General features: G+C 47.8%; 1 long non-coding RNA gene across 2 annotated transcripts in view; it reads right to left on the bottom strand.

Annotated features, from left to right (window-relative positions):
• The window catches only part of LOC142818704 (uncharacterized), a 32,970-nt gene extending 10,470 nt beyond the window's left edge, over positions 1-22,500 (bottom strand). Inside the window, exons 1-2 of one of the 2 annotated variants that reach the window (XR_016346975.1) lie at positions 21,204-22,469; positions 884-20,073 (exon numbers count right to left, since the gene is read on the bottom strand). This is a non-coding gene — a long non-coding RNA (uncharacterized LOC142818704). Of the gene's footprint in view, positions 1-883; positions 20,074-21,203 lie in introns of both variants that reach the window. The other variant, XR_012896301.2, reaches the window with a different exon arrangement.
• Positions 22,501-22,528: the final 28 nt, after the last annotated feature.

Genomic DNA, 22,528 nt, shown 5'->3' on the forward strand with positions numbered 1-22,528 from the left:
ATGGCGCCCGCTGGGGCATTTACGTGCACCCGCCAAGTGCTCAGGGCTGGCCCCGCCCTGGGAGCACGGCGCATGCGCGGTGCTGATCCTGGGCATGCAGCATATGCATGGCGCCAGGCCCAGATGCATGGGTGGCCTCACCCCCGGGTGCACGGCGCATGGGGAGCGCCGGCCCCGGGCGCACAGCGCATGGGCGGCCCCACCTCTGGGCGTGTGGCAAATGGGAAGCGCTGGCCCTGGGCGCACGGCTATGGGGGGGCGTCAGCCCCGGACGCGCGGTGAATGTGCGGCCCCACTCCCGGATGTGCGGTGCATGGGGGGCACCGGCCCCGGGCGCGCGGCTATGGGGGGTGCCGGCCTCGGGCGCATGGCTATGCAGGGCGCTGGCCCCGGGCACACGGCGAATTGGCAGTCCCACCTCCAGACGCACAGCGCATGGGGTCATTGCCCCCGGGCATGCAGCGCATGCGTGGCCCCACTCCCGGGTGCCCGGCAGCTCTAAAAGGTTGGGGACCACTGCCCTAGGGGACGCTTTCCTACTGAATTGGGGCCTACTCTATGCTTTTCCCCCAATTCCGCTTCTTCCGAGAGTATTGGAGAAAATAATCACGGACAGGGCCACAGTCATACTCATAGCTCCATACTGGCCAGATAAACGTGGTTTCCGCTTCTAATACAAATGTCCCTACGACCACCATAATCACTTACTGGAGAGACCAGACCTCCTGACACAATGCGGGCGAACCATGATACATCCACAAATTGACCGATTACATCTCACAGTGTGGCTCCTAGCTGGTTCCACCAGACAGAGATCATCTGCTTTCAAGATGTAAAGCATGTCTTAATGCACAGTAGGAGCGACTCTACGCGAAAGACTTACCTTTATAAGTGGTGGCGATTTCACTCTTGGTGCAATGACAATAGCTTTGACGTTAAGACAGTTCCTATCTATCGTATTTTGGACTATGTGTTGCACCTCTGACTCTCCGGTCTGGCTATATCATCCATAAGAGTCCACCTCTCGGCAATCTCCACCTTCAGGCAACCGATAGAAGGATACTCAGTATTTGCTCACCCCATGACCAAAAAGGTTTTTAAAAGGACTCACAAATTTCTACTCTGGGTGCAGAAGGCCTCCAGCACTCTAGGACTTACAATTAGTCTTGGACACTCTCACATATCTACCATTTGAGCCAATAGCCACCTGTGACTTCTCCATACTTACAATGAAAATCATCTTCCTTCTAGCTATCACCTCAGCGTGATGGGTGGGCGAACTCGTGGCTTTCTCGACTGGCCTGCCTTACTCTCTGTTTACTAATCAAGGAGTGATGCTATGACCACACCCTCATTTCCTACCGAAAGTGAACTCGGAATTTAATATTAACAAACCGATAATACTTCCTACCTTTTATCCCAAACCACATACCTCACCTCATGAAGTTCAACTACATACATCAGATGTTCGGAGAGCCCTGGCCTTTTACCTAGAGAGAACATGACCCTTTCGACAATCACAACACCTTTTACTATGCACAGAAGAGTGATCCAAAGACCATCCTTTATCCTCGCAGCATATTTCCAAACTAATTGTGAAATGCATTGCACATTGTTATTAGATACGTAATAAGCTAGTACAGCCTCTCCCCGAGTTACGAACGAGTTACAGACCAAACACTTGGCCATAACTCGATCTGTTCTTAACTCAGACCCCATTGAGTTACATAGCAACCGCGCTGTTCATAAAAGTGGGTTGCATTTGTAACTCGGGGACCACCTTTACAACCATTCCATGGGAGCTTTGGTCGTAAATGCAAACGGTCGTAACTCAACTGTTCACAACTTGGGGACTGGCTGTACCTACCTCGAAACATGCACATTCCACCAGAGCGACAGCCGCAACCACAGCTTTCCTTTGAGGTGTTTCGCTATAAGATATGCGAAGAATGGCAACCTGGTCTTTGGACATGACATTCGCAAAACATTATGCAATTGACGCCATTGTTCAGGACTCAACACTAGCATTGGCAGTGTTCTCCACAGCGCAGAGGTCCAGACTCCGATCCCTCCACCGTAGGCTAGACAACGGCTCGGTACTCACCTATAGTGGAGCAACCAGAGGGACGCTACCCGAAGAAGATGAAGTTACTCACCTTGTGCAGTAATGACGGTTCTTCGACGTGTGTCCCCCATGGGTGCTCCATGACCCGCCCTTCTCCCCACTTTGGAGTCTTCTCTTATGCTTTTCAGAGTGACCCTATTAGGAGGAACTGGCAGGAGCTGGACTGTGCACAGCCTCAGAAATGGCGTGAAAGGCACGCGATGCCACCGCACATGCGTGGTCCAGCTAAATCACGGCTAATTAATCTCTGACCTGCAGTGCTGGGATGAGCCCGACACCTACAGTGAAGCACCCACGGGGACACACATCTCGAAGAACTGTCATTACTGCACAAGGTAAGTAGCTTCCTCTCACTCAAACACATAGCTAAGGGAAAAGGCTGGCAAGAAAAGAAAAGGTTGAAAATACCCTATGTACAGAGGCTGAATGGTTATAGTTCAAAGTGAGTATTATCAGTAATTATCTGGGTCCCAGGGACAGTCCAATCAAGTGTAGGGCTCTTGAAGTCTAGTGCCTGGGGTCATTGGTGATAAGTAATATGGATCCATGGTGTCTGGACACCTGCAAATTTCAGGACTAGAACTCTTCTCTGTCCCCACGTGCCACCCTTGCATGCTCCCCCTACAGTGTGTCCCCTGGCCTGCCTGTCACCCATGGGTGATTTAAAGGGACCTGAGGGCCATTATCATTGGCACTGGCAGCACTTCAGGGCTAGAGTGGCTTCCAGCTACTCTGTGCAACCCAGAACCCAAACTTCCTCCCAGAGCCTGTATTCCTCCTGCATCTCGGTCCCCTGCCCCAATCCAGAGCCTGAACTCAGCACCCAAACTACCACCTAGAGTCTGCATCTGGATTCTTTGCAACTCTAAGCTAACCTTGGGCATGTCTACACTAGGAAATTATTTCAAAATCACTACATTTGAAATAATAACTCTTGACATAACAAAACCAAAATAATATGTCCCCACTACAGGACAGCCTCAAAATTAGTCCAAGGCAGGCTTTGTAATTGTGAATCTGCTACCTTGACTTAAAGCCCCAGAAAACACTGGGGAATAATTTCTTCAAATTACTCTGGGGAGTAGTTTTTTCAAAATAGCAGCAGTAAATCATCTACACTACCACTATTTTGAAATAAGCATTATTCCCCGATGAAGGAAGGAGTACAGATTTTGAAATAACGAGCCCTCTTGGCAGTGCAGGCGCTCTGCTTATTTCAAAATAAGGGGGGTTATTTCCAAATAACTCCTAGTGTAGACCAAAGCCTTGAGGGTAATGTTTCCAACAGAAACGAGCCTCCTTCTGGTTTAGGGGACTTTGCTTTAATTGGACAAGGGCAAGGGAAAGGGAAGTGCAGTGGTGAGAGGGCAAATGAGAAACAGTGCCACTCAGCCAGGAGAAAGAGTCCTGATGGGGCTCGTTAGGCATCTGCTTAGCAGATCCCTCACATCACCAGAGTAATGTCTATACTTACAAAACCTCAAGATAAATAGTCACGTCTTCAACTACTCATAGGTCCTGGAACGAGAGGTGCTGTCGCATGCTGTGGCTTGAAATGGTTTCCGTCATATATGGGGATTACAGTTTGGTTCAATACATCTCAGCACTCTGACTTACACACATTTTTCTAGCATCCCTGAAGTTATATTTGTTATTTGATTCCTGTCTCTTCCTCACCCTGCCACAGGCCTACACCACCTCTTTCCCCTTTATTTAAGCAATGCTACATCATTAATTTACTTTCTATAAAATCCTAAAATGAGTTCAATATATTTGTATTAAGTTACATAAACTCATAAACACAGGGTCCTAAACAAAAAAACAACCACGCATCTTTCTGCATGGAACCTTCACCAGTATTCTCCCTCTTCAGAAATAAATATGCACAGACCAGAGGAGGGAAACAAAAACGTTAGGACTTTTTGGTAGTGTCCTCCTAAGAGATGAACTTTAAAGTAGTTTAATCTTTTCATCTTCAGCACAAATATTGATTGGCCTGCTTTCTGCTAGGCACTGCAGGCTTCAGGATTTTCACAGGAAGGAGAACTCTCGAAGGAGATACCAAAGCAAGTAAAGTAGGTTATGCTGAGAACACAAAAGAAAAAGAGAAAAGATAGTGTGAATTTCTTGCTCTGGATTCCTGACAGTACGCTATGAGACTAATTTACCTCTTCCTGTCAACTGTTACATATATTACTATTATTGCTCATGGTGTGTGTTCTTTGTCAGGAAAATGCTTATTAAACACAGATAACACACATGGGATGGAAATAGCCATAACTATGTGCTCAAATGCATGGTTTTACTCCTGTTTTAAAAAAGGGAGGAAAAACCCCCTAGACTAAACACCACAGAAATCCTACAGACAAAAAAAACCAAGTGAACAGTATTAAATACAAAAAGCGAGTAGAATTTTTTTCCCCCCATCACTATATATTCCTTGGGTTTAATATTGCTCCAACTGCAGTTAGAACTTCTTCATTGGCCTGTTATTTGACATCTCCTTATAGACATATCCAGGGCTTGACAAACGGCGGTGAGAGCTACTCGCCAGCCCTGCAGCGCGCATGCACACAGCGCCGGTGAATGGGGCGCATGGAGCGACCGGCTGAAATCTACTCACCACGGGCGAGTAGAATCAGCAGTTTGTCGAGCCCTGGCACATATCAAAGGAATTGCCCCAATTACTGTAGCATCCAGTAATATTGCTGAAGTGTTTTGGACCATTAGAACACTGATGCACATCTTAAATAAAACACACGCTGAACCCCCTGGAAATGTTGTTACACCTATGCCTTCAGAGAGGATATCTGATTTCACAACTTCCACCTTACTTGAATGTTCCAGTATTTCCATACTCTCCTTCCATTTTAAGAGTATAGATTGACTCAAAACTTTTCTCTGACAGTGGCCAAAGCCCAGTGCTTCAGATGGGGACATAAAATTCAACATTGTAGACCTAAACTCCTTAGTATTAGTAGTATGGAGGAACTTCATAAGGAATTCTGACAGTGCTATTTTGCATTGGCAAATAAGAGTGGAACAAATAATTTCCATAAATGGAATTTTGGTTATTTATGGCCCCATTAGTTAATTAGTGATGTCTATTATTTTATTAAACAAATATTAGAGCTCCAAAATGTTGTAAATTCTTTCAGTATCTTAGGGTACACAATAGTAGTCAAGTATCCTAGGCAAAAGCATTTATAGGGCCATCTGCAATCTACCAGATGTCAATAATCTATTAATAATAATAGAAACAACTTAAAAATTCATGAACTCAAGAGCCAAGAAGTGATTTGCCAATGGATTAATTAAAGCTCAGCCATATGTCTTTAGATACCATCTTAAAAGTTTCTGATGCTGTTATTGCCACGATTTATGGAAGAACTCCAAAGAAGTAGATGTCAAACCTGTACGTGGGCTGAAAAGTACACGAGAACAATCTTTATTCAACTCTTCTGCTGAATTTAGATTGATTTCTCAAAGCAAGAGGAACAACCTGAATGCTGGACCAAGACTGCCATCTACAGTTATAATGACAAATGCCAAAAAGAAGTTCTATGCAGTGTAGATGTAGTTGTGTTGGTCCCAAGATATGAGACAAGGGCATACCAACTCAAAGTGGGACCAGACACTGACAAAATAGATGAGTAACTTACAAACATATTCACTATAGTGATCATCACACCTTTCAAGATCATGGATCTTACTCGTGCCTATGACAACACATGCACTAAATGCAAACCCAATAACAACTAAAATAAAACAATCATTATCCCCTTGAATTATCTTATGCAGGAAAATGATAAAAAACCAAAAACACCGTCATCTGTGTGTGACCACTTTTCACAGGGAAGTCAGATATAGAGTGATTGAACAGTCGTCATCCTCAAAGGAAACCTGCATGTTTTCAAAATATGAACCTGGAAGCTTAAATGTATTACTCTGCTAAACCCTAAAAATCATGGACTGAACAGAGACACTAAAATTATGGCTTAATAGAAGATTTACCCTGTGGTGCTTAGGTTGTTAACTCAAATAAGATTTGTTTTTCTCCATTTAAAGCATTGTTCCATGGATGGGGGATTCAGTATGCAGCAAGAGAGGACAAACCCCAGCCCTCTGTCACCACAGCAGCTTGGGGTCAGGTGAGAAATTCCTGTCCATGGCCACTGCAGTTCAGCGGGCACAGTTAGGGGAGGGGTGCATGTTCCCTGGCTAGAGGACAGAAAGACATCCAAAAAAATCTTCATACAAACAAATTCCCTAAGATATATAGCTGTCCGTTTCTCCACCCTTGCCCCTTGCTGGCCCAATTGGGTTATAGCGGTCCCAATCCCCATCTTTGGCCTCTTGCTGTCCACTCTGCGGTCAGTGTGGAATATAATTGACCCTCCTACCAGGCCTTCCCTTTCCATTTTATGAGAAACAGTTAAATTCCAGGCACATCCCATTGTCCTAGCACAGTGGTCCCCAACCTTTTCAGGTTGGCGGGCGCCAGGGAGCATGGCCGTTCGCCCGCCAGGCGCCAGGGGGCGGGGCCCCCCCATAACCACGGGGCCGGGCCCCCCCCCATAGCCGCGCGCCCGTGGAAGGCGCCCCCTGGCAAGCGCCGCGCGCCCGGGGCCGGCGCTCCCCCCGTAAGCGCCGCGGGGCCAAGGCCGGGGCCGGGGCCGGGGCCGGGGCCGGGGCCAAGGCCGGCGCCAGAGCCGGCAAGGACACGCGTGGTGCTCCCGGGGGCGGGGCCAAGGCTGGCGCCGGAGCTGGCAAGAGTACGCGCGGCACCGCCGTGACCGGCCATGCGCCCGGGGCTGGCACCTGCCAGCCCAGATTGCTCCGCGGGCGCATGTAAAGAGCCCGGCGGGCGCCATGGTGCCCGTGGGCACCGGGTTGGGGACCACGGTCCTAGCACAACAAAACCCTTATATTGCTTTAAGTTATGATAAAAGGAAACTGCATACCAAATTTGGTGGTCCTAGCTCTTACCATTTAGTTCTTGAACAAGCGGACTCATAGACAGATGGATAGACAAGCAGATGTACAATTCTAAAATATGTAACACTTACATATGTAACCCATTAACCCCCTCATTTTGTCCCACAGTTGCAGAGTTTTTACTGGGCCTCTACCTTGAATGGTACCTTACTATATGACCGACCTATCTATGCTAAACAATCTGTTCCACCTTGCCTTTTGCTTGAAGCTGAGAGTCTTTCCCAGATCTGAAGGAGTTTTGTGTGGCTCAAAAGATTGTCTTTCCCATCAAACAGAATTTGGTCCAATAAAAGATTATCTCACACACATTGTTTCTCTCTCAGGGTATGTCTACACTACAGAGGTTTTTTTTTTTTTAAATGGCAGTTTTTCTGATAAAACCTCACATCCACACTGCAATTGCATTCTTTCAAAAAAACAAAACAAAAACAAAAACAAAAAAACAACACAGAGGGGGTTCTTTCTACAAGGACCTTTTCCAAAGAATACTTTTTGGAAATGGTGTATGTGGAGGGGGAAGAGGGAGTTCTTTCGATTGAAGAGGAAAAAGGAAAAAGCACAGATGCCTGGTGGCCACTCTGCCCATAGTAATCACAGCTTACATGTGAGATAGCATCCATTCAGTGTGGATGCTATCTTTTGAAAAAGCAGATCACTTTTTCAATGCATTTTGGCAGTGTGGACACTCTCTTTCAGAAGAAGTTTTTTTGGAAGATCTCTTCCAGAAAAGCTTCTTCCAAAAGAAGCCTGCAGTCTAGACATACCATTAGGAGAAGTTAAAAGGTTACTGGCTGTGATTTTTGGAAAGGGAGTTGGCATGATATACCTTGACTTTAGCAAAGCTTTTGATATGGTCTCCCACAATATTCTTGCCAGCAAGTTAAAGAAGTATGGATTGGATAAATAGACTGTAAGGTGAATAGAAAGCTGGCTAGATCGTCAGGTTCAAGGGGTAGTGATCAATGGCCCAATGTCTGGATGGAAGTTGGTATCAAGCAGAGTGCCCGAATGGTCAGTTCCGGGGCCGGTTTTGTTCAAGATCTTTATGAGAGGATGAGAAGATGGACTGCACCCTCAGCAAGTTTGCCAATGACACTACGGGTACATCTACATTGCAACACTATTTCAAAATAACTAGTGCTATTCTGAAATAACTTAATCCACATCTACACAGCAGGCAGTTATTTCAAAATAGTGTCAAAATACTGTCAAGCTGGAGGACTTCTTACTCCGACTCTTGTAACCCACATTGTATGAAGAATAAGGGAAGTCAGAGGAAGAGTGCTCTATTTCGAAATAAGTGCTGTGTAGACACTCCCTATTTTGAAATAAGCTATTTGAAAATAGGATACGCATTTGACGGTAGCTCAATTTGCATAGCTTATTTTGAGTTTAAGCCCTGCAGTGTAGACACACCTAAGATAGGGGGAGAGGCAGATATGCTGGAGGGTAGGGATAGGATCCAGAGGAACCTGAACAAATTGGAGGATTGTGCCAAAAAAAATCTAATGAGGTTCAATAAGGACAAGTAAAGAGTCCTGCACTTGGGAAGGAAGAATCCCAAGAATTGCTATAGGCTGGGGACCTACTGGCTATTCAGCAGAAAAGGACCTGGGGATTACAGTGGATGAGAAGATGGATATGAGTCAACGGTGTGCCCTTGCAGCCAAGAAGGCTAAGACTAATGGCATATTAGAGTGCATTAAGAGGAGCACTGCCAGCAGATCTAGAGAAGTGATAATTCCCCTTTATTTGGTACTGGTGAGGCCACATCCGGAGTACTGCGTCCAATTCTAAACCCCTCCAGAAGAAAAGATGTGGACACATTGGAGAAAGTTCAATGGAGGGCAACAAAAATGATTAGGGAGCTGGAGCATATGACTTCTGAGGAGAGGCTGAGGGATTTAGGCTTATTTAGTCTACAGAAGAGCAGAGTGAGGGGAGATTTGATAGCAGGCTTCAACTATGTGAAGGGGGCAGCCAAAGAGGATGGAAAGAGGCTGTTTGTTCTCCTTGGTGAGAGGTGACAAAATGAAGAGTAATGGTCTCAAGTTTCTGTGGGGGGGGAGACCTAGGTTGGATATTAGGAAAAACTTTTTTGCTAGGAGGGTGGTGAAGCACTGGAATGGGTTACCTAGGGAGGGGGTGGAATCTACATTCCTAGAGGTTTTTAAGACCCGCTTTGACCAAGCCCTGGCTGAGATGATTTAGTTGGTCCTGTTTTTAGCAGGAAATAGGACTCGATGACCTCCTAAGGTCTCTTACAAACCTAGGATTCTAGGATCAGAGCTAGAAACACTGGGTGCCACAGTCTGTGGCAGTTATTGAACCTGCACAACAGGCTCTGCCAGAGCCTGCAATGCCACCCAGTGCACCAGCCAGCATAGACACCCACATCACCTGCATTGCTTCCAGAGATAGATCATGTTAATTCTCTAAAATCCTTTTATTCTCTAGAATTCAAGGTTCTTTAGTTCATAGCCCAAGAGAGGGATGATGCGGCGTGGACTGAAGAAGCCTACTATCAACGGAGAGGCAATGATGGCATCAAAGAAGTAACCCTCTCCACAAGCTTTGGTAATAAACAGCGACAGCAGTTCAAAGAACTGTGCATTAGCTTCACACCAATGTTTTCAGCTATCCCAGGACAGACTGAAAGGGCATTTCACTCCTTTGACATGGATGAAGCTCATCTAGTCAGAACCCAACCCTACCAGATGGCTTCAGCCAAAACCACTATAGAAAAGGAGATGAAAGACATATTATAGATGGGTAAACTTTGCTCTTCTGAGAGTGCATGGGCCACTGCAGTGGTCTTAGTTCCCAAACCAGAGGGAGAAATCTGCTTTTGCATGTAAGCTGAATGCCATAGCTTGCCTAGAAAACTATCCAATGCCACACAGAGGAATTATTGGAGAAACTGGGATGCATCCATTTCATCTCCACCTTAGACTTAAACAAGGGATACTGACAAGTAACTCTGGATAATCAGCCAAGGGAAGGTCAGCCTTCATTACATGCGTGGCTCTCTCTTTCAGGATCCACAATGCACCCTTAACCTTCCAAACACTTGTAGATAACCTGTTAGCTGGATTTGGAAAATTTGCAGTAGCCTATCTAGATGATGTGGCTGTATTCTCTGATTTGTGGACAGAACACCTAGAGCACCAAGCTGTTTTCCAGCACATAAAGGAGGCAGGGCTAACAGTTAAGGCTAGAAAGTGTCAAATAGTCCTAAATGGAGTTATTTATCTTGGACATCAGATAGGTCAAGAGACTATCAACCCTCTACAGGCTAAAGTAGATGCTATCCAAAATTTGTCTGTCCCTAAATAAAAATAAAAAAAACAGGGCCAATCATTCTTAGGCTTGGCAGGATATTACAGGCTTTTTGTATCGCACTACAGTCAGATTTTTGCTTCACTACGGATATGTCTACAGTAGACTATTGGGGGGTTTTTTCGAAAAAAAGTGGCCTTTTTTTGAAAAAACTTCCCGTGTCTAGACTGCCGCTGTGTTCTTTCAAAATTAAATCAAAAGAACGTGGTGGTTTTTTCGACCACGGTAAACCTCATTTTATGAGGAAGAACGCCTTTTTTCGAAAGTACTCTTTCAAAAAGGCATTATTGAATGCAATCAGGGCTTTTCGAAAGATGCCTCAGAGCATGGTGTGGGAAGCAGTTTTGATGCAGACTGGACCAGATCAACAATTCTACCCTGTTGTGTTTCTCAGCAAGAAGCTCTCTGAGGCTATGTCTAGACTACAAATATAAGTCGCAAAAAGATACGCAAATTGTGAACTGCAATTTGTATACCTTTTTCCACTTTTCTTCCAAAAGAGGCTTTTCTGACATTTGGCCTGTCTACACTGGTCCAAATGTTGGAAAAAAAAGCCTCTTCTGGAACAGCCCTTCTTCCTCATAGAACGAGATTTACATAGATGCCAAAAAAAAGTGTCTGCTTTTCCTAAATTTTTTTCAGAAAAGCAGATGTGTTCCTTGGACGTGGCAGAGCTTTTCCAGGATACCTGCAGTATCCCGGAAAAAATCTGCAGTCTAGACATACCATGAGAGGGAAAGCCACTGTTCTGTCTCCAGTGTACCTCTACACTGCGGAGCTATTTTGGGATACTGGAAGTATCCTGAAATAACTACTCCGTGTCTATTGAAGCAGCCCATTATTTTGAAATAGATTTTGAAATAACAGGCAGCTTATTCCGACGTCACAGTAAGCTTCGTTCCATGAGGGTTGGGGGAATTTTAGAATAGTGCGTTATTTTGAAATTTAGCACTGTGTAGACAGCACCAAATTACGAAATAAGCTATTTTGAAATAACATTGAAATAAGCTATGTAATTTGTGTAATGTAAATTGCATACTTTATTTCAAGCTAAGGGTGCCGTGTAGACACACTCTCTGAGGAGTACTATGCCATTGTATATGGTTGTACATGGGCGGTCCCTCGCTTGCCCCCATGCTCGTCTTTCTGCCTTGCAGAGCCGGTCCTTTGCCTGCATCGCCCCTTAGTTCAAGAGTGAATGGAGGCCCTGGCTCTGGGCTCTGCAGCCTTTTCGGTCCCGGAACACGGGGTAGGGGGCCCAGGCCTGCCCTCTCTCATGGGCCCCAGCCCAGGGCCCTAAGGACAGGCTTGTCGTGCCTTATCTGGACGGTGGGGATTTGGCCCGACACTCACTGGCCCTCCGGCCATATCTCCAGGCCCTGCCCTGGGCTACTTCCTACCTTACTGGCTCCCTCTGCCTCTCCAGACTTCTGAACCTCCTACTCCTTGCTCCTCCTTCCTCTTCTGCCCTCTTTAACCTCTGCCTTCCCCCTAACCTCCTGACGTCACCCGCCGACCCTGTCGATGTGCAAGGTGTCTTCCCGCCCTGCGTGTGCCCCAGCGCTCAACTTATGCCCCCTGCTCACCCCACCCCCACCTGTCAGCTGTGCCGAGCAACAGGCACAAATAACCCACATTTCCCAGCCGGCTCCAAGGAGTGTGAGCGCTACCGCGGGGTCAGTGAGGGGCGGATCGGCTTTGGACAGGTGGAGGTGATCCGCCCCATCACACACCTCCCCCCTTAAGTCCCCAGCCTCGCCCAATCTGTCCTCTGTCTCTTCTTCTGCGATCCTCAAAAAAAAGTCAGCATTCCCGTGGGCCCTTCCGTCCCAATGACTGACTTCGAATCAGTATGGCTGTAGTGCCAGGTACCACCTCATTATTCGCGTGTTGGAGTCCTTCATGGCATGGAGCCAACGGAGTGGTTCGTGGTTGGTTACCACTTTAAAGGGGCTACCTAGAAGGTAATAACGCAGCATGTCAATTCCCCATTTTACTGCCAAGGCCTCTTTCTCTATCGTAGAATATTATGCTCCCGGGGGAACAGCTTACGGCTGATATATACAATGGGGTGTTTCACCCCCCTCCTCTTGTGATAGTACAGCCGCCCCTAGGCCTACCTCCAAGGCATCTGTTTACAAGATAAATGGTTTGTTAAAATTAGGCTGAGTCAATATGGGTGTCTGAGTTAACTGCCGTTTTAACACAATGAAGGCTCCCACACACTCCCAGTTCCTCTGTACCCTTTTTGGTGCTGCGTTACAGGTTAGGTCTGTTAGTGGTGCGGCCATGGATGTGAAGTCTGGGACAGACCGTCGGTAATAGCTGGCTAGTCCCAGAAATTGGAGTACTTGCCTTTTTGTTGTAGGGGCGGGGTAGTTCCGCAAGGCTTCAATTTTATCTATCGGGGTCTGAGCTTGCCTCCCCAACAGTGTAACCTAGGTAGGATACCTCCTGTTCCCCGAAGTGGCACTTGTCGGGGTTGGCGGTCAGTCCAGCCTCCCTCAGTGCAGATAGGCCCACCTCCACCCGCTGTAGGTGTTCGGGCCAAGACGTACTATAGATAATGTCGTCTATGTATGCGGCCGTGTAGCGCTCATGTTGGCACAGAATCCAGTCCATCAGCCTCTGGAAAGTTGCTACTGCCCCATGCAGTCCGAAAGGCATCCGCATGAACTGGTATAGTTCGAAGGGTGTTGAGAACGCAGTCTTCTCCCTGGGTTTTGGCGTCAACGGGATCTGCCAGTATCCTTTTGACAGGTCTAGAATGGATATGTATCATGCCGCCCCCAGTTGTTCTAGTAGTTCATCGAAACGGGACATGGGATAAGCGTAAAAATGGGATACCGCGTTAACCTTTCGAAAATCGATACAGAACCTCGTGGACCCATCGGCCTTCGGTACCAGGACTATGGGGCTCCTCCATTCACTGTGGGATTCCTCTATTATCCCCCATTGCAGCATCCTGTCCACCTCCTCACGCACGGTGTCCCACAATCTTCTCAGTAGTGGCCTGATCTGGCCATGGACCTCCTTTCTTGGCTCCGTAGCGATGTGGTGGTTGGCCAGCATTGATTGGCCCGGTGCCGTAGTTAACACCTGTGGAAACTTGTGCAGTAGGCTTGTTAATTCCCTTTGCTGTCGGTGTGTGAGTGTGGGGCCTAGTTGTAGGGAGGGAGTCGTCCCACTGCCGAGTTCCCCTTGCTCTCCATCCACCCTCTCGCCCACCAGGTTGATTAAGACACCTTCCTGTGCCCTCCATGCTTTCAGGAGATTGACGTGATAAATGTTTGAGGGTTTTCTCCTCCCTGGCATCTGAATCTCATAGTCCACCTCCCCCACTCAGCATACCACCTCGAACGGGCCTTGCTACCGGGTCAGCAACTTAGAGGTTTGCTCAGGTAGCAATAGGAGCACCCTATCCTCTGGCTGGAAGACTCATACCCGGGCGTTCTTGTTATAATACTGGGCCTACCTTTCCTGTGCTTCCCCTAAGTTTCGCTTGGCGAATTCGCCGAGGCGGTTCAGCCTTTCCCTTAACTTAAGAACATACTGGACCAACCCCTGCACCCTAGTAGTTTGCTCTTCCCAGGACTCCCTGATGATGTCTAGAATGCCCTTTGGTTGTTGCCCCTAAAATAATTCGAAGGGCGAGAATCCTGTTGAAGCTTGGGGGACCTTGCGCACTGTAAAAAGCAGCGCTGGCAGGGCCCGGTCCCACCCTTAGGATCCTCCTCCACAAACTTCCTTAACATACCTTTCAAAGTTCGATTGAACCTCTCGACCACTCTGTCTGTCTGTGGGTGATATACCGAGTCCTTAAGGTCTTTACTCATAGTAAGCAGCATAGTTCCTTCATTAGTGTCGATGTAACATTCGTCCCTTGGTCGGTCAGGATTTCCTGGGGTATACCCACTCTTGGAAAGATCTTCACCAGCTCCTCCGTTGGGTGCTGTTGTATTCTGTAGTGGGCTCGCTTCAGGGTATCGGGTCGCATAATCAATTACTACCAAGATGTATTGGTATCTGTTATGTGTCTTTTCCAGGGAACCCACCAAGTCCAACGCAATCCGCTGGAAGGGGACATCCACCACTGGTAGTGGCACTAGCGGGGCCTTCGGTACCCTCCCCATTCCCGTCTTCTGACACTCGGGGTAAGAGCTACAGAAGTCTTTCGTGGCGCGGTAGATACCAGTTCAATAAAATCTCTGTAGTAACCGACACATGGTCTTTTCGTACTTGAGGTGCCCTGCCCAGGGGTTGTTATGGGCCAGTTTCAGGAGGTGGCGGTGGTACTTGCCTGGTACTAGTAGTTATGATACTACTTCACCCCCTCCATTCCCTCAGTGACTCGGTATAATCGATCTCCTTGAATCTCAAAGTGGGGATACCCTAAACCTGGCCAGGGTGTACCTTCCGCATCCATATTCGGTACCGTTGCTTCCCAGGCCTGCCGTAGTAGGTGGTCCTCTCTCTGTTCCCATACAAAATCCCCAGTCCATTCCTTGGGTGCTATCTCCAGTCCTGGTTCCTCTGGCATCCCAGGTTCAACCTGTCTGGCCTGTGTACTGAGCGGGGTACGGTGGTCTTGCAGTGGCCCGGGGCCCGCAGGATCCAGCTCCCCGGCCAGAGCTTGTCTCTCCCTGCCCCCCTCCGGGCCCGGCCCACTTGAAACCTTGCCAGTCCCTCCCCAGTAGGATGGGGTAAACTGGTCTTGGGGCGAGTGCCACGTAATACTTGGCATGTCTCCCTCATTAATTTTTACCCAAGTAGTGGGGTAGGATTCTACGTGCCTGTGCACGCACTGGGCTAGAACGGGGGTGGGGGGGTGGACTTTCGGACTGAACTAGCTCTGACCTTACCAGCGTCTGGCCACACCCTGAGTCCACAAGGGCAATGACTGCCCATCCCTCAACCTCAACCACCCTTAGTATCCTCCCTTGTTCTCGTGCTTCAGGGAAGCGGCGCCCCACCATTACCTGTCCATACAGTCTATACAGGGGCAATCCTTTTTGAAGTGTCCTTCCTGGCCGCACTGGTAGCAACTACCCTTTCAAAGGTTGACAGGAACACCTCTGGGTCTTCTGAGAGACTCATTTTGGCCAGCTGTAGGGGCAACTGGGCTAGGGTCCCCCCCTCAGCCTCTTCCCACCTAGGGTCAGGGGCCGCCCTGTCCCCAGGGCCCCCTATTGTTGTACCCACCGGTCCTGCTGTGTTTGGTACTGCTCGGCTAGGTCCTTCAGGAGTTGTTTCTGCTGTTCCTGTTGCTGGGCCGATAGTTGTTGCAGTAGGAGGGTTTGCTGCTGCTGTTGCTGTCTCTGGTTCTCGATGAGCCACCTAAATATGTCCGCTGCCTCCATTGTCGGGCATCTCCTTACCTATTTCCCAACCGGGCTAGTAGGCGCTCCCCTCTCCTTTACCTATTTTTTGTGTGTGTATGCGTTTGATCTGGCCACCTAATTTCACCTACCTTCCCCTTTTCCAGGGAACTTGGGGTCTATGCCCACATTCTCTACCACGTGTACACGGGCGGTCCCTCGCTTGCCCCCATGCTCGTCTTTACGGCTTGTGGAGCTGGTCCTTTGCCTGCATCGCCCCTTAGTTCAAGAGTGAATAGAGGCCCTGGCTCTAGGCTCTGCAACCTTCTCGGTCCCGGAACGTGGGGTAGGAAGGCCCGAGCCCGCCCTCTCTCACGGGCCCTAGCCCAGGGCCTTAAGTACAGGCTCGTCATGCCTTGTCCAGCTGGTGGGGTTTTGGCCTGAAACTCACCGGCTGTATCTCCAGGCCCAGCCCTGGGCTATTTCCTACGTCGTTGGCTCCCTCCGCCTCTCCAGACTTCTTAACCTCCTACTCCTTCCCCCTCCTTCCTCTTTCACCCTCTTTATCCTCTGCCTTCCCCCTCCTTCCTCTTCCACCGTCTGCCTTCCCCCTGACCTCCTGACATCACCCGCCAACCCTGTCGACATGCAGGGCGTCCTCCCACCCTGCATGTGCCCTGGCGCTCGACCTATGCCCCCTGCTTGCCCCGTCCCCACCTGTCAGCTGCGTCACCGCTGCTGAGCAACAGGCGCAAACAACCCGCGTTTCCCGGCCAGCTCTGAGGAGCGCGAGCGCTACCGCGGGTTCAGTGCAGAGCAGATCGGCTTCAGATGGGCAGAGGTGGTCTGCCCCATCACAATGCTCCAAAGAAGCTATGCCCATATGCTTGGGGACAGCATTTTCATCTGGAAACCAACCATTCAACACTGAAATGGTGTCACACTAGGGATATTAACGACTAATTGACTATCTGATAAGCAAATGCTTATCAGACAGTCAACACACTAGTTGACTAGTTGCTTCCACCCCCATTTGCTGCCTCTATCAGAAAGAGGCAGCAAGGAAGCGGAGAAGAGGAAGGGGTATTTCAAAGCAGCAGTGCTGCATGGAGCCCTGGACCAGACCCCGGGCTCCATGTTTGCACTGCCACTTTGAAATGTTGTGTGCAGCCTGACCCTGGACTCCATGCGGCACTGCTGCTTTGAAATGCCATCAGGAGCACAGGGATGGTGGGGGACTGCTTGAGTCCCCTGTTGGCCCACAGTGCTTTTGCCTTTGAAGGGCTGTTACTACACTTTAAAGGTGGAGATGCCCTTACTGGCTAATCAAATAGTCGATGCAAATTGCATCGACTATTTGATTAGCCAGTTAATTGAAATTTTACATCCCTACTTCACACAGTCAAAAAAACGAACAAAAAACTCCTTCGGTGGAGCTTGGTTCTCCAAAACTTTAACATATATCACATTTCCAAAACTTCTAACAAAGTGGTTGATATGAGAGTTTCCTAAACTTAGTTCATTAAAACTGTCCCTATAATCTGAGTTATTGTATTCCATGAGTGTGGAAAATCTTGTTTAGTTTTCATGTATTCCGTAGAAAATTTAGTGTGTGCATGTATCTTCTTAGCTATGTTTTCTCCTCCAGGAAGAAATCACAACCAGAGTGTCCAGCCTACCCAGCATCCTCTGTGATTGGGGGGGGAGGGGGAAGCATGTGCTTGATGGGAGGGGTACTACCATTTTCTAAACATCCCAACATTCAGTAACCCATAACAGGGAATATTCAAGAAATGTTGCCAGAGAGCCAGGAGAACCAATGGGAAAAGAGGGAAAGATTTTTTGAAATTAAATAAGTTTTGCCTGTTTCAGATTCCATTGTGTGTGAGTTAGAGCAGGAGCTGGGAGAGAAATGGACTAAGCTGTAATAAGACATGGATTTTCCAGCAGTATCCATGTCTACAAAATGTAAACCTAAATTTTGGAACAACACAGATGTAAGTAGAACAAGTAATGTTAATAGTTAGATGCAATCAGATTATTTTCTTTTCTTGGTTTGTGGGATTTCTCTGTGCTACTTTAAAAACAAAAACAAAACAAAACAAAACAAAAACAAAAAACAACCCTGTACAATATAACTGAATGCCAGGGAAGCAATTCTCTGTGCTTCAATCTTTTTTTAGTTGTTCTGTATCACCTAGCAACCAAGTATGCTTTAGCAAATATATCTTCTTTGTGTTGTTAATAAAAATCACCCTTTTAATCTAATTCCTGTATTCTAGAAAGCAGAAGGTTCTATGCGCATATGCTTGATTCAAGGTTTGTCATAATAATTCTCCAAGCAACGTCTCCAATTGGCAAGGGGTGTTGTCCACCATCGCATTCCACATAGAGACTAAAAATAAATGATCAGTGTATTAGAAGAAATACTGAATGCTACCTGTAGAAGCTTAATGATTTCACATCTTGATGTGGACCAGCATACACCTATTCAATGGTGCAGCTCATCCATCTTTTGAAATATAAAAGTAAATTGGGTATGAGGGGGTACTTAGAGATGCTCAAGAAAGTTGTAAAACTTCCATTCTCTTTCGTATCCCAGTCCATCTGGTAATGATTCTGACATAACTGACTCTTTCTTCCTCTTCATGGTTTGCCTATTATCTTGGCTCCTATAGTATAAGTACTACAAGAACACCAAAACTCTGCTGGCCAGAGTCATCTCTCAGAGTATGTCTACACTATGGAACAAAGCCGAATTCAGATAGCATAGCTGAAGTTGTGTAACTGTGTAGCTGAAATTGAAGTAGCTTAACTCGGCTTTTGGCGCTGTCTACATTGCAGGAAGTCGAAGGAAGAACACTCTTCCTTCAACTTCCTTACCTCCTCATGAAAGCAGGGTTACCGGCATTGACTGGAGTCCCCCTTTCACTTTGAATGAGTTATCTTAAATAGACCGCTAATTTGAACCCTGGAAGATCGACAGCAGCAGCTTCGATCTACCTCTGGGTATGTCTACACTACAGCGTTATTTCGAATTAGCTTATTTTGAATTAACTAATTCGAATTAGTGTTATTTCAAATTAACTAATTCGAAAGATGTTAATTCGAAATAACGCAGCTAGACCCAAAAACTAATTTGAAATAGCGTTTTGCTATTTTGAAATAGCGCATGCACACTGATTGGACACTAGATCACATTTAAGGGCAGCTGAAACCAGTTCCAGCAGGGCATCAGGTCAGTAGTTGCTTTGTGTGGCTGCTGTCTGAAGCTTGTGCTTAAAGGGACAAGTTATCAGCTTTCCCGCTTGCTTGCCTACCTCGCCGAGGGACAGCAAAGCGTTTTCCTCTCCGCCTGCTTCGGTCACTCTCGTTTGGGACACCGCTGCAGTTGGCACCATGGAGCCAGAGCCGACCCTGATCACTCTGGTGCTCATTCTGAACGTGTTGCTGCAAGCCTGGCAACAATTGCTGGAGGCTGCCTGGCACCTTCTGCTGCAGGCCAGCCCTCTGGCCCTCCCCCTGCACTCCCCCCGGGGGCCCTGGAGGAGCGGCACCCGGACGCCAGCGTGCCCCACCACATCTGACGTCTGGATACCAGCAGCGACTGGTGGGTCCACTACGTCCAGGAGCGCTGGGGAGACCAACAGTGGACCCAGAACTTCAGGATGAAGAAGAACACCTTTCTGGAGCTCTGCGAGTGGCTCGCCCCTGCTCTGCAGTGACGGGACACACGCATGAGGCCCACCATTCCCCTCCACAAGCGGGTAGCCATCACCCTCTGGAAGTTCTCCACGCTGGATAGCTACAGATGCGTCAGGAACCAGTTCGGCATGGGGAGATCCACTGTTGGAGCGGTGCTCATGCATGGTTCCATTCTCCATCTGATGTCACCAACTGACCAGCAAGATAAAGGAATTACCTACCTCATCCATTACTAAATTTATTTGTATTTTTTTGTGTATTTCTTGCACTACTGCCAAACCTCTCTATCCACCTCCTAATCCCAAACTGTTATACTTCAAAAGAGGAATAAGCTTCACCATTGTATAGGTGTATGCTGGTACGTATCAAAATGTGCAATCATTAGCCTCCTAGAGGTAGAGTTCAGCATTTGTTCTAATGCACCAATCATCTATTTTTACTCTCGATCTTGCTTTTTATAAGCATATTGCAGATCTAGCAAGGTCTGCTGTCTTTTTTCATCTTTGACCTTCTTGAACATCTACCCACAACTTATCAAAAAAGATCTCTCATGAGGATGCTTTCCTAGCTCTAAAAATATGTAGATACCTGTCAGCCGACGGTCAGGGCAGTGTGTGTGTGTATGCTTCCGAGAAAAGGTTTAACGTCCGTGTCTTTACTGCTAGGACCGGGGTCCCGTCGCAGAGGGTGGCCAGCAGGCCAACAGACGCCCCGTTATATAGAAAGAGCTTATTACACCTTAGATTTTAACTGCTAGAACACAGGGGTTCCTTCGCAGCGGGCAGCCTGGGAAAGGCTGGAAAGGTGCCCCAACGGATCTTGTCACCTGGGAGTGACACAGATCCAAATGCCCAAGCTCTCCCTATGTCTGTCCCTTTATGACCGGCTGAAGTTCTTTTAAATTGTGCTTGGTTCTGTTACAGCAACTGAAGGAGTCAGGTTAAAGCTTAAACAGTTACAGGTTTATTAAAAGACTTATAAAAGCATATGGTTACAATGGCTATTGCTCTATTTCTTAAATGCTAACAAATACAGATTTTAAAAATGGTTACAAAGAAAATAAAGATAGAAAATAGAAATAATGGTACCAAGTGACAGCTTAATCTTTAAAGAGCTCTAAGTCTATGTATATATATACTTAAACAAAGGACCACATCCAGGTACAATTTTTATCCCTTTCTGTGCCTCTTGACTCCAGCGTGTCAGGCCAGGGCCGGTCTCTCAATTCCTAGGAAAGACGAATACGAGGTGGGCGTCCCCTTGGAACCTCGGGAGATCAAACACCTAACCCGACCAGCAGATAGATGGTAGATTGACACTCAGAGAAAATGCGCTGCTGGACCTATCTTTATACCCCTGGGGGCCCGTATTCTCTTTCTTATCTAAGATGCCGAATTCTACTGGTCCGTTTTGTGGCGCCAGTTCTTACAAGCAAGTTTCAAGTTAATTTACACTTGCAAGAGAGATAACTAAATTGTGAGCACTAGACATTTTTTTACTGGGCGAGAGATTCCTCCCCCCCACGGATGGATGTGTGTTCGTATCAATATGGGTTTGAGTCAAGGGCACTCCTTGGCAGCCTCTTGGTCAGCAATTGGCATATCTCTGTTTATAGCCATTCACGGTCACACAGCCTGGGCCTTCTGCTCTGTGTGCCCTGTATGCTCCAGGCAAGCAAAAATGGATGTTACAAGGGGATTCCTGTCTGGCTACAATACCAAAGAGATGCATAAGGCTGCACCAGAAGATCTTGTGTGAGGGTGGCTCTTCATCACACCTGGAGCAGGTCATCTAACACCACCCCCTGTCAAATGGTACCTAAAGGAGAAGATCGATAGGTCTTAAAACCATGGAACACGTGCAAAAGGAGCCAGAGTCGGTGGGCCTGTGTAGCCAGACACGAACCCATCTTGGTTTCCGCCCTCCCGCCCCCCAGAGAGCAAGAGAAAGGCAGTCAGCCTTTGATGCCCTGGGAACGCAGGTGTGCTGCCTGTCCCTGACTCTACTGTCTGGTTTCTGTTTATGGTAAACGGGCTAGCTAACGACCCGGGGCCTCCCATCACCCTGATGGCTAGTACCAGTAATTGACACACCTTCACTGTTCCAGAAGAGGAACCTTTGCCCATCATATACCAGAGGTGCCTGTTGTCTGCATTTTCCCAGGTGTGAATTATGCTTTGCACCCTTTGTGGGAAACTTGGTGTTCAAAGCCATTTTTCCTAATTGGCCACTTGAGACCAGGAAGAAGCCTACGTAACCCAAGGGGTATAAAGAGGGTTTAGTAGCCCACCCCATTTGAGCTCCAATCATCTATACCTGCTGTCAGGTATTGTCTCCCGAGGTCTGTGGGACGCCCAACCTCGCCCTACTTCTTCCCAAGGGATTGAGAGAAAGACGCTGGCCACGCCAAGTCTGGAACGCAGGGGTGAGACTATATACCTGCTAGGTGTCTATTTGCATGCATTTAATAAGAGCTCAGAGAACCAAAAGGGTTTCGTGGTACCTGTAAGTGACTTCTTAGTGTAATTTCTGTCCTGTCCTTTGTAGCGGCTGTGTTATCTGTAACACAGCAGTAGCATTTAACAGCTAAGCTTACCCTGTAACAATAAACCTGTAACTGTTTAAGCTTTAACCTGACTCCTTCCGTTGCTGTAACAGAACCAAGCACAATTTAAAAGAACTCCAGCCGGTCATAAGGGACTCACTGCCCTGACCCCCCCGACAGCCCGACCCCATTTGGTGGCAGGAACTCCCGACCGCAGCGCTCGCGGCCCATGGTGGCCAGTGGCCTTTCGGCCCTGGTGGGGAAGGATCCCGAAGCCGAGTGCCACAGCACAGGCAGCCATTGGTCACTTCGTGAGGCGTCTCGAGGCACCAACCTGACATTTCTACCGACCTACAAGCTGCCTCTGCCCGCAGCGACCTCTCCAGACAGCGCCGCTGGATCTCTGGCTCCGCCCGACCGCCAAGGATTTCCCGATACCTCAGAGGCGGGGAAGAGCCAGTCTCCTCCGGCCTCCCTCTCATTGAGCGTCTTAATTGG

Source organism: Pelodiscus sinensis, chromosome 16, assembly GCF_052426305.1.
Source record: "Pelodiscus sinensis isolate ZL-2025 chromosome 16, ASM5242630v1, whole genome shotgun sequence".
In the NCBI taxonomy this organism is placed as follows: Eukaryota; Metazoa; Chordata; order Testudines; family Trionychidae; genus Pelodiscus; species Pelodiscus sinensis.